At 37.3% G+C, this 12,964-nt stretch overlaps 1 pseudogene; it reads left to right on the forward strand.

Moving 5' to 3' along the window:
- Nucleotides 1-1,212: 1,212 nt before the first annotated feature.
- Nucleotides 1,213-10,509, forward strand: LOC149216000 (tyrosine--tRNA ligase, chloroplastic/mitochondrial pseudogene; annotated as a pseudogene).
- The last annotated feature ends 2,455 nt before the right edge of the window (nucleotides 10,510-12,964 follow it).

Genomic DNA, 12,964 nt, shown 5'->3' on the forward strand with positions numbered 1-12,964 from the left:
TTGCAAATAAAGTTTACTATAGCTCTGCTTTATATCTTGAATGTTCCAAAGGCAATGTTCGAAAATTTCAAACTTGACAAGTCATGAGTCATGAACCATAACATCTTTGGTACCTTGCTCATAGTTGTTACAATCTAAGTTTAATAAAGATTTGCGTTAAAATTTCTTTCCTTTTAATTAAGAAATTCAACTAGAGCTTCAACCAATGTTGAGTTGCAATGTAGAACATGGTATTTTTGCCAATTCTATAAATTCCAACCTCCAAAATGTTACAAAATTAAAACACACACACATATACATACACATAGTGAATATTAAGAAAATAAAACACTAAAATTTAAAATTTAATATATCAATATCATTTACATGATTATGAAACCAAATTTTAACTTTTTCCAATTTAACAATTCTATTGACATCAATTTGCATCTTTTTGAGGCAATTGCTAGTTTAGTATAGTGAAATTCTACACAAAAAAAAAAAAAAAAAAAAAAAAAAAAATATATATAGAAAATGAGAAAGAATAAAAATCATATAACCCGTAGTAATCCATTAGCATAATGCGTATATTTTTATTGTAAAAAATTTACCATTTAAATTTGTAATTCCAAATCATGTTAATTACAAGTAAGATTCCAAAACATCTGAAATATATACCAAGACATTTTATAACATGTTATAACCATACTAAATAATTATCATATTTAAATATTATTAAAATTTAATTTAAAATTCCTTATTTGTTGAATGAATTAATATGGCGAATTTTTTTAAATTATATTCTACACTTAAATAGAATTTTTCTAAGTTAAGTTTTGATGGGAAAATACAAAATTTCCAATAATTATAAATACTATGTAAATTTATATTTATATTATTTGATTTTCAAAGTTTGAGTAATTTATCATATAATTTTATAGTATTTATTAGTGTTTTGGAATTTTTTTAGTAAAAATTTTATAAGATTTTGTTAAAAAAATAAAAAATATTAAAATTTCACTTGAATTTAAATTTCATAAATGATAAATTAATTTTTCAAAATTTTAAATTATTTTAAATTAATAAAATTTTAATTAAAATTCTGAATCAATATGAATTTTGATGTATCTATTATCAAGTTTTATTAATTAAAGGAAAGTTGGTTATAAGATTAAGAAGTTTTAGTTGTGAGAAGTGAGCTTAAACATATTTTATAACGAAGAGAATTAATAAATGGGGTTGTTTATTGATGCCAAAAATTCGCCCGATGACAAATTCTTGGCGATGATAACTTTGCGGCAGCACGTTCCAGAAAACAAGTTATGGCAATACGGCGGGCGTGGAAATGGACAGTTATCAAGAATCTCCAGGCAGTCATTCGGGACTCCCTCCCACCTGGGTGGGATCCTCGAAATGGAGGCTCCAAATGACAGGCCTGCTTGGGGAGACGACACAGTACATGCATTTCTATCCGTTGTTGGAATGATAATGGATATTTCTAGTCATCGTTGGGACTCTTGTATGACACTCTTGAATTAGCGGACATCCTCTTCGTGATCAAGACTCATGCGAGCCTTGTTCGACATCTCCCAGATATTGCAAGTTACCACTGGCTTTCAATTTGCAGGTAGGAGACGAGGAGCTTGGGAGGGGTCAGAGGATCAGGCGGAGTTGCTTGTTTGGCTAGTGACTCACTCCGAAACAAGGTATCTTTGGTAGCCAAAGATGAGTTTTTTGGGTTCATTTGGATTCAAATTAGCGTCTGAGTCTTTCCTTTGAGGGACATATACATTCCAAACTGTTACTTTCCCCCAGCCTCTTCACCATTTGCCATCCATAATGGCTCAAATGGGGACCCCTTTATAGACTTGTACACCGACATCACCCAATACTCTGTTGATGGGGAAGTCATCCTCCTAGGTGACTTCAATGCTCGTACTAGAGATCTCCAAATCCCTCTCCACGATTAATCAGAGGATGTGTTTTGTACCCAGGGGATAGATCCAGATTCAGTAGGGCTTCACCAGATGTTAGATGATGCTTTGGGGCCCACTACAGTTTATGGTAAGCATCTATTTCAGTTGGGGGAATCCCAAGAGTTGTTGATTTTAAATGGTCTCCCTTGTTTCCCAGACTCTCGCTTTTTCACATGTCAGCCATATGGCGGGGGTGCGAGTGTAGTTGATTATGTCCTTGCTAGCCATAACTTGCTCCCTTTTATTCGCCATCTCTCAGTCTGCCCTGCCCCCCTTGCTGATCATGCACTTCTTTCCTTTTCTCTCCAGTTTGACCCTCCCCTTCCACCCCATCCTTCCCCTCAGGGCCAACCTCAAACTACCTTTCAATTTGACTAAGGCGGCCCTGAAATCTTCTCCTCTACCCTACACAGGTTGCTCCCATCGAAGACCCAATTCTCCTTGCTTGATTCTACTTCCACTAAATACACTTGACTTTCATCTACCATTTGGGAAGCAGCACTCAAATCCTTCCCCCACTCCACTCGTTCCACTTCCATCTCCCCAAAAGTAGGATCTTGCCCCACAAAAAAATGGTACAATGATGAATGCAAGATTCTACATCGAGAACTTCGATATGCTTTCATCCACTCTCAATCCTTCTACGCCACCCTCAAATCTTCTTATCATTGTCTCCTTCGTCGCAAGAAACGACTCTTTGTCTCTCATAGAAGATGTTATGCAACCAACACAAAAAATAAAAGAAGAGATAGATCAACGACTTCAAAATTAGCCTCTTCGAGGGGGAAACCTCCTTTACATTACACAAATGAATAATTATTCAATGATACAAATGACAAGACCTCCTTTTTATATATAGAAGTCTAAGGGGCCACAATATAATCAGAGTCTGCTTAACAATAATATTGTAAGGGCACAACAATAACAATAGTGGGCTTCCATGAGGCATAATAATAACAACATGGGGACCACAATATAATAAGGGGGTTGCAATAATAAAAATAAGGGGCTACACTAGTAGTATAGGGACCTAATATGACCCTCTCCTTCAAAAAAGTGTTGTCCTCGACGCTTGAGTAGTTTAGATGCTTCTGTATAAAAATATCATCCTCCAATGTGGAATTTTCAGCGGGTAAGTTCTTCCACTTGATGAGATACTCTGAAATTGATCGATTTCATAGCTGTAAGGTTCTTATTTCCATGATTTCTTCAGGTTCCAATATGATTTTTCCTTCCTCGTCAAGTTTCGGCAATATTGTTTGAACTGGAAACTTGTCTCCTATAACCTTCTTTAAGCATGAAACATGGAGAACTGGGTGCACTCAGGAAGATGTAGGAAGCTCCAATTTGTATTTCATAGTACCAATCTTTTGCAACACCTTGTAAGGATCGTAGTACTTTGGTGATAATTTATTATCCTTCTTAGCTTATTTAAGGGACATTTTTTTGTATGGTTGTAGCCGTAAAAACACCCAGTCGCCTACATAAAAACTTCTTTTGTTGCGATGTTGATCTGTCTGTTGTTTCATTCGATTCTGCGCCAAATTGAGGTTATCCTTTAAGAGTTGGAGAACTTGTTGTTGATGCTCGATGTGATCTTCCACTGCTTGAACCTTAGAATGATTGTCTAAGAATTTTTGGAGATTTGGAGAAATAGATGATTTTGTTGTTTGAACCTCTGGTGAACATAATTGTGAAATTACTTCCCATTGTTATTTCTTTAGAAGCCTTGTCATGCCATTAGAGTTGATTATCTTTCCTAGTTTCCCTGCGATACCCCTTAATTCAACTTCCTTTCCTTCCCAAAAAATTTCAAGAAAAGTTCTTGAAAATTAAAAACTATCGTACCCAAAGAGTGTAACCATTGGACTCCTAGCAAAACATCAACACCACCCATTGGAATGGAAAGCATTGGACTATTCAATACATATTCTCCCATTGATAGTTTGATATTATGGCACTTTCCAGATAAATTTATGGTTCCTACATTTGAAACCATCACTTGACACTCCGAGTGTTGGATATAGGAAGTAATTCAATTCCTTGGCTATCTTACAATGAATAAAATTATGGGTACGACCCAAATCAATCAACATTATTACCTTTTTCTTCTTGATATGTCATTCTATCTTGAGAGTTTGAGGAGTGGTAATTCCAATCAATGCATTAAAAGATATTGTTAGATTCATTTCTTCTTTCTCTGGGGTTGGTTCCTGGTGTATATACTCTTGTTTTGACGTTTCTTGTTCCTTTTCTTCCTCCTCTTCACCATATATGTAAATTAATTTCTTCTCAAACACACATATGACCTTTAGTGTATTTTCTATTGCAACTGTAACAAAGCCCTTTTTCTTTTTTTTCTTCCAATTGTTGTGGTGTCAACCTTGTAGGTTGTGGAAGGCTAGGAGCAACAACACTTCCATATTTATAGTTGTGAGTGGTAGGATTCCTTGTTGCCATAATTGTTCTTTCAATTTATCTTACCAACCTGAATTCCTTCTCCAGTGAATCAGGTTACCAAAGACAAACCTCATGTTGGATTTTATCATTTGAATTCCCTATGAAGACATCAATCATATGCTCTTATGGAATATCATTTACCCTTATATTCAATTTTTGGAAGTCCTCAATGTGCTCCACTGTTGAACCCTTTTGTTTGGGAATATCAATTGGCTAAAGAAGGTGTTGCTCTTTGTATCCTCTTAATGTGCTATCATTTCCTCCATAAAAATTGACCAAGTGACAATTTGTTTATGAGAGCAAAGGCATCGATACCATACAAACTAATTGGGTTCTAAATATAAAGTTGCAATGCGTACCTTTTGTGTGTTTTGCACATTATGGAGATCAAAATATTACTCCATCTGTGGTATCCATGTTACGGGATCCTTGCCATCAAAATTCCTCATATCGATCTTTCGAATAAGGTGGGTATTCAATCCAACGTTAGAGTCTATGAAATCATGATTAACATTTATTTTGTTCTCATCATGAGTTTCCTCTACTACCTTTTCTCCATTAGGAAGCATTTCTTTTAGCAACTTTGCTAAACCTCCCTTCAAAAAGTCTATGTCTTTCTTTAAATCTTCAATGTTGCCTTTCAGTTTTGCTTCTATACTATTGATTCCATTCTTCAAACCATCCATATTAGCTTCCATTCCATTCTTCAAACTATCCATCTTAGCCTCTGTTACTTTTTGTGAGAGTGAAATTTGTTGCACTTGGTCTCTTAATTTTGATATATCATGTTGCATTTCTTCCTCTTCTTCATGAGTCATAGTAGAGTTTTCGGGTTGCTTACTAAGTATTTACATTTTCTTTCTCCAGGGCATAAATTAATGATAATTATGCTTCATTATGCCCTTTGAATCACTTCAAACTAATTTTTCAAACAAAACTTATGCAAATTTTTAAAAGACTACACACCTTTTTTTGCTTTGTAGAAGCTCGTTATTGAATCTATTGTATCTTTGTAATTTCAAATATCCAAGGTCTGAATTTCGTCTTGTGGTAGCCCTATGAGTCCTCTTTTCAACCCCACAAGTCTGATCGAGATTGGATTATCCAAGAAAGATTTATGCCCAATATCCCACAATGACCTAACTGTAGACTGGTTCAGTAGAGTAAACTTGTATGAAGTGCCAGTGTCCATATTTCAATGTTCGGACTTGAAAACAATATTCAACAATCTACATTCTATCTTCGTTCTGTCACTTTTTACGAAATTTGAATTTGATGCTCAGAGAGAAAGTTATGATGATTTTCCCAAGGTCCCCTGTTTGAGATGGAATTCAGGAGCCTGCAAAACCCTAATTTCTTTGGATCTTATCTCCGAAAATATAGCAAACCAATGCCTGTAATTCATACACGAGATTCACCAAGATTTCGGATCCACTAGGTTTTAATGTCAACTTCTAAAGCTTCGTAGAAAAAAATTTATAGAGAAAATTCCATGATGACCTATTTGTAGCAGCGAAACCTTAGAATCCAAAGCTTTCATACCAAATGTTATGCAACCATCTCACAAAATAAAAGAAGAGATAGATCAACGACTTCAAAATTAGCCTCTTCGAGGGGGAAACCTCTTTTACATTACACAAATGAATAATTCTTTGATGATACAAATGAAATTACTTCATTTCTATATATAGGAGTCTAAGGGGTCACAATATAATTAGATTCTACATAACAATAATATTGTAAGGGCACAACAATAACAATAGTGGGATTCTATGGGGCACAATAATAACAATATGGGGAATAAATGAGCACAAAAATATAATAAGGGGGTTGAACTAATAAAAATAAGGGGTTACACTTGTAGTATAGGGACCTAACAAAAGACGGGAACTTTTTTCTCTCCTTTCCCACTCTCCTAAGCAATTTTGGCATACCATCCTTCCCCAATGCTCCCCTTTTCCATCTGACCTCAACCCTACATCCATGTTCTATCACAATTCCAACCTTTTGATATTCCGGGGTAGGTCCATATTCATGTTACCTCCCCACCCTCTTCCTATTACATATTCTTAGACAGAGATACTAGAGGGGCCATTTAGGTGATGAACAACAAAAAAATAACCGATGAGGAAGGCTGCCAACAGAGTTCTTTAAGCACGGTTTCCATGCTTTGGTTAGCTACTTGGTTGATCTCTTCAACCATGTAATTCGTGAAGTTTTTCCACCGACATGGTCACACCACATCATCCATCTGATGCACAAATCAAGTTCTATCTCAAATCCCAATAACTACAGAACAATCATGGTGGGCCACACGTTCTCGAAGTTGTATGTTATTGTTCTACATAGGAAGCTCTCCAATGACCTTGAGCAAAGACAAATTTGATCTAGGGGACTAGTAAATTTCGATCGACTCTTCAGACCATTGACCACATCTTCACCCTCTGCACCATGATTGAGGAGGCTCGACACCGCTCTTCGAAAGTCTAATGTTGTTTCGTATATTTTCGGAAAGCTTGACTCTGTTTCGAGGCAAGCATTACTCTAGAGACTCATAAATATTGGAATCTCGACGATCCTATTGACAGTTATTATGCACCTATATGAGTCCGTCCTTGGTCATCATTGCACGGCTCATGGGATGTTTGATTTCATCCGAAGCAATTTTGGGTTAAACAGGGGGCTCCACTATCCCCTACCCTATTTGGGATTTATATTGATGAGTTGGAGGCTTTTCTACATGAGCATATCCAGGACATCGAACGCTGCCTTATTTTCCAGGTTTTGATATCTAATATACTCTTTGCTGAAGACAAGATCCTCCTCTCCTCATTCCCAGAAGGATTATGGAGGCAGTTGTATGCCTTAGCTTTGTTTTGTGATCTTCAATAGTTGATAGTCAACCTGGGTAAAACCAAGGTTATGATCTTCAATGGGGTGAAGAAAACTTCGGACCTTCACTTCCTATTTAGAGGGGAGGAGGTTGAGATCACCAGCTCATATACTTACTTGGGGGTGCAATTCTCAGGTCCCCGCTTCAATTTGTGACAAGCACTTCAACATCGGATCAATAAAGGATATGGATCGTTAACCCTTCTCAAGAGACAGTGCTTTCAACATCACTTCCAGGACATCTCGTCCAAGATGAGCCTCATGGACACCTTGATCTGTCCCACTGTTCTATATGGATTAGATATTTGGGGACCGTCTTTACTTTAGTTAGATTGGGCTTCAACTGAGAGAGTCCAAATTCTTCTTCTCCGCGGCATCATTAGATGCAAACAAACAGTACCTCAGCGCATCATCCTTACAGAGTTTGGAGCTCATCCCTTTCGGCTTGAGACGGTCTTCAGATTAGTCTCATTCGTGCACGTGTTTAGGGCTTTGTAGACTTGACAAATAGTAGGTACCAATATCTTTACTTAGCATCTTCCTCTTCTGAGACTATTGCCTGTTATACTCCCTCAAGTCGAGCTAGATGTTGGTTTATAGGAGTTTCAGATCTCTTAGAGTTAGTGGGAATTTAGTTGGATTGTATCCCTCCTTTTCAATATTCCTTAGATGATCCTGGTCACCTTTTACCAACTAGACAAGAGTTGAACAAGATCATCAGGGAGGACATCTGCAGGCAGTTCATCCAGGTCACCTGGGTCAATCCCTTAGGAGAGTTGCACCCAAAGATGGCCTTCTACGTTGAGCACTTCTTAGAGTTGAGAGATGGACTCATTGTTCTACCCCAGTATATTCGCCACTAGGTGCATGCTGTTCGCATTCCTCTAAGCCAGTTCAAAGTAGGTTCTAATAGACTTTGGGTAGAGACGGACCACTAGATTGATAGACCATACACAATCTTCCAGGTATGTCATTTATAGGAAGTGGAGACCAAGGTGCACTTCATTTTTGGATGCCCTGTCTATTACGAGACCAAACGAAGGTTCCATTGCTTGTTCATAGATTCTCATATCCTCACCAACTTTTTTAGGTATTCCGATCAGAGATGTTTGGCCCTATATATGCAAGAGGCTCTCAAGTTCTGAGAGCATATTCTTTAGCCTCCCATGAGACCTGACCCCACACAGAGGATCACGACATTTTTCAGAGTACTACCTTCAGGTAGGGGCACAAAGAGACTGATTGATACCAATACATATCTAGACTCTATATCAATGAGGATTCCTTGGACCTCACCCCACCACACGAGTTCTCAACAACAAATCTGTCTTAGCTCCATTCCTGGGAGATGGACTAGGTCCTCCAGAAATCAACAATGTGTGAACTCCCCCAGACAACAATTTAGTGGACAATCTGCACTTTCCCCCTGCCCTTCATCGGTCCAATAGAGTTTGTGGAGTTTTCTTTAGTGTTCTTCATTCAGCCTTAGATGTTAAGAGAGGGGTCTAATCCTCCGACCCATTAGCTCTTGGATCTTCTCCGTCAAGGCATTCCATACATTGTATCTTTTATGTTCTTGCATTGTATATTTTATATTCATGCATTGTATCTTTTATAGGAGATTGTTTGGTTCTCCCACATTGTATGGACATCATTGTACTCAAGAGTCCCTTTGACCTACTTTGTGTTCAATAATTGGACATAAATATAATTATGTTATCAGCACTGCAGCCATTGCTCATAGGTTTTTCAACGCTCAAAAACATCAATACTTGGTCAAGTTTCAACCTTTCAATACAAACCTCAACTCTAGTCCGAGTTTATGCACCAAAGCTGCCCAAGCGACAATAAATGAAATTCAAAGGGACAGAGAGCTTCTTAGGATACAACGTAATGTAATTGACATCTTGGAAGAACGGGGCCTGATAGAATCCATTACCCACCAAGATCTTTGGGCAGCTTGCTCCAACCCTAGGGCTAGGGTTAGGCCCATTAAAGTTTATTGTGGTTTTGATCCAACTAAGAGAGTTTATATTTGGGAAACTTTCTTTGTATTATTGTATTATCATGGTTTAAAAAATGTAGCCATGTGCGTGTAGCTTTAGTTGGGGGAGCCACTGGTAGGGTTGGGGACACCTCTGGTAAAAGCTCTGAACACCCTGTACTAGATGAAGAAACAATTAGTAGGAATTTTGGTGGTATTAGGATGATACTATAGCAGATATTAGGGCAGACGAATGATATCCATGATGGAAATTTAGGGTTTCGTCATTCTTCTGCTATAGTGATAAATCATTATGATTGGTGGAAATAATTCAAGCTGCTGGATTTTCTCAGAGACATTGGGAAGCATGCAAGAGTGGGCACCATGATTTCCAAGGAGAGTGTGAAGAAGAGACTGCAGTCAGAGGAGGGGATGAGCTTCACTGATTTTTCATATCAATTGCTGCAAGGTTATGATTTTCTTCACCTATTTAAGAATGAGAGCGTTTCAGTTCATATTGGGGGAAGTGATCAATGGGGGAATATAACTGCAGGGACTGAATTGATTGGGAAGGTTCTTCAACAAGAAGAGACTTATGCGTTGACATTTCTAGTTATTTTCAGAAGTGATGGGACCAAGTTTGGGAAGTCAGAAGATGGGGCGATTTGGATCTCTGCTTCCATACTTTCCCCTTACAAGTTTTACCAACATTTTATTGGGATCTCTGATGAAAATGTGATAGTATTTTTGAAAAAGCTTGCTTTCTTAATCCTGGAAAAAAATTCTGAGCTTGAAGAAGGCATGAAAAATCTTGGGTACGTCCCCAATTCTGTTCAGAGGAAACTTGCTGAGGAGGTGAATTGTTTCGTTCATGGTGAAGAAGGATCGGAGGCCTTGACGGCAACAGAGGCTTTGGCTCATGGTTCAAAGACTCACATAGATTGGAAAATTATTGATGCCATTGCAAATGAAGTACCATCCTCCTTGTTGTCGTATAATGAGGTGTTGAGTTCATCTCTGGTGGATTTATGTGTGAAAGTTGGGTTGCTTCCAACTAAAGCAACAGTGAAGCGTCTCATAAGACAAGGAGGTCTCTACATGAATAACCAAAGAGTAGACAACGAGGGGAAAATTATTGAAGCAACTGATATTGTCGATGATAAATTGTTGCTTCTATCAGCAGGCAAAATGAACAAGTTGGTTGTAAGGATAGCTTAATTCATGTGCATGGCTTTCAGGACATTGATTGTTTGAATGGATAAAGCACCCAAAATTTGTTTTCAATCAACTATGATAGCAGGCTTGAGATTGTTTCAGTTATGTGTGTCTTTTGCTTCAAACGACTGATGTAGTCAAGTTGTCAATGTTCATGATACACACTTAACTGATTTCAAATAGAAGTTTGTAGGTGAGTTGTGCTAGCTTGGCCCAATTTTCTTAGATTCATAGATGCAGTTTGAGATGTATGTTCACTCGAGGTATTCTCATGAGATTTTGGGCAATCGAAATAGTTACAGTAAATTTATACATTTCTTAACATTTTAAGGCGTAGGCATATCTTTCATAAAGTTAAAAGGTCATTTTCATATATAGGCAATAGACCTGATTGACTGGTTCCTTAGTGCACACTGTAATATCCTGATCCCCAGCTCTTAACCCACATTGACATTGTAATATCCCGTTCCCCAACTCTTAACCCACGTTGACATTGTAATTGTAATTAATTATGTTATTGATCCCCGTATGGGAATATAATCCCAGCACTTAACTCCCATTGATGTTGCTATTATAATTAATTATGTTATTAATCCTTCTGTATGGGCATGTAAATGTAAATGGGCAAAGACCTAGAATAATTGTAATTATAATCTAATAACAATTGATGAAGAGGTGAAGCCTTGATATGAAGACATATATAATTATAATCTAATAACAACTAATGAAGAGGTGAAGCCTTGATATGAAGACATATAAGTCTCATTATGCCATGATCTTTATGCCAATGAGGGTGTTCACAGTGGTATGTTAAATAACACTGCAACTACTTAGTGAATTACTGAAAACTGAAACCAAATTTACTATACCATGATCTTTATGCCAATGAGGGTGTTCACAGTGGTATGTTAAATAACACTGCAATTACTCAGTGAATTACTGAAAACTAGGCAAATGAAAACTGAAACCAAATTTACTATACCATGATCTTTATGCCAATGAGGGCGTTCACAGTGGTATGTTAAATAACACTGCAACCACTTAGTGAATTACTGAAAACTAAAACCAAATTTACTTGCACCAAGATACAGAGTAAATTCACTAAATTCTAGTAATCTGTTGCATAAATTCAACCACATTTCTTCATTTCTAAGGTAACTCAGAGTAGACCCTGTATTGATGTCAGTGGCCAATTTTCGGCCCATGCATCATCCCATAATTTTATCTTCTTCCCATTGTTTACATCCCAAAACACATGATTGTCCAATGTCAACTAAATGTTTGCTGCTCATAATACTATATCGATGAGCCCCTTTAGGGAGAGTGGATTGGCCTTCTAATGATGTTAGGCTTTTGTTCCCTAGAATAATTTTTTAAGATTCTGATCCAAAGCTTCTCACCTTCCACAAATAGCCTCTGATACACTTTCTTTTTAATTGAATTCTAGAATACAGGGTGAGAATGTGAGTTTTTGAACCTGAGTTGTCAACTTTGCAAGCACTGCAACTTGCCACTTCAATACACTTTTGCACAAAGGGCTTTCTTCATTTGCTCCAATTTTCTTATCCCTGCACCTCCGGCTCAAATGGGCTTGATACCGATCTCTAATTTAAAAGGTGCATTTTTTTCTCGATGGATGTCCCTTATCACAGGAATTGTTGAAGGATGCCTTCTATTTCATTGATCACTCTCTTTGGTGCCAGAACATTGGAGCTTTGATAAAGCAGAATGCCTTACATGTCAGATTGAATGAGGAGAGTTCTACCTACTAGGGAGAGGGAATTGTTTGTTCATACTTCTACTCTCTTTCTCATATTATCAAAAACATCTTTCCATTTTTTTCAGCATGTCTTCCATTTTCTACTGAAGAGTAAACGGTAGGAAGAGTATCTTCCTTATATCCCATCATTGTCAGGATTTTGTTCTCCAACCCCAGGCTTACATTCAGGAAAAAGATAATTTATTTGTCTCTATTCATGTCAAATAGTCTGACCTGTGGGTGTTTTAAATACTTTGATGGCGTGTCTATTGCTTTGGCTTTTTTCTGACTAGCAGATCCTAGTAGTAGTATATCTTCTTCATTTGTAGATGGGAAATAGGGCCAAAGCTCGCAAAGGAAATGTTGGAGTTTGGGCGGATATTTTGTTTGAGTATCTGAAACATGCACACCATCAATTTGGAGAAGAGTTAATGGTCCACACAGTGTTGCTGGATCTAGAGCCAAAAAGAAGATAGTGAAGATTCAAGAAGTTCACCTTTTGTGCAGTTGACAAAGCTACCGACCGCTGGTTATTTGGTCATCACCAAATGTGACAACTATACATTACAGGGCAGAGCATATGAACATGTTATCCAAAAAAAAATTACATTTACAGACGTTTATACTTTTTCTTTACCTTTATTCTACAAGCACAGGTCCTTTCGATTCCTTGTTACGTCGATATGTACTCTTTTATGA

This window comes from Pinus tabuliformis, chromosome 1_1 (genome assembly GCF_031772625.1).
Source record: "Pinus tabuliformis cultivar Carrire ecotype Pingquan chromosome 1_1, CPIR1, whole genome shotgun sequence".
In the NCBI taxonomy this organism is placed as follows: domain Eukaryota; kingdom Viridiplantae; phylum Streptophyta; class Pinopsida; order Pinales; family Pinaceae; genus Pinus; species Pinus tabuliformis.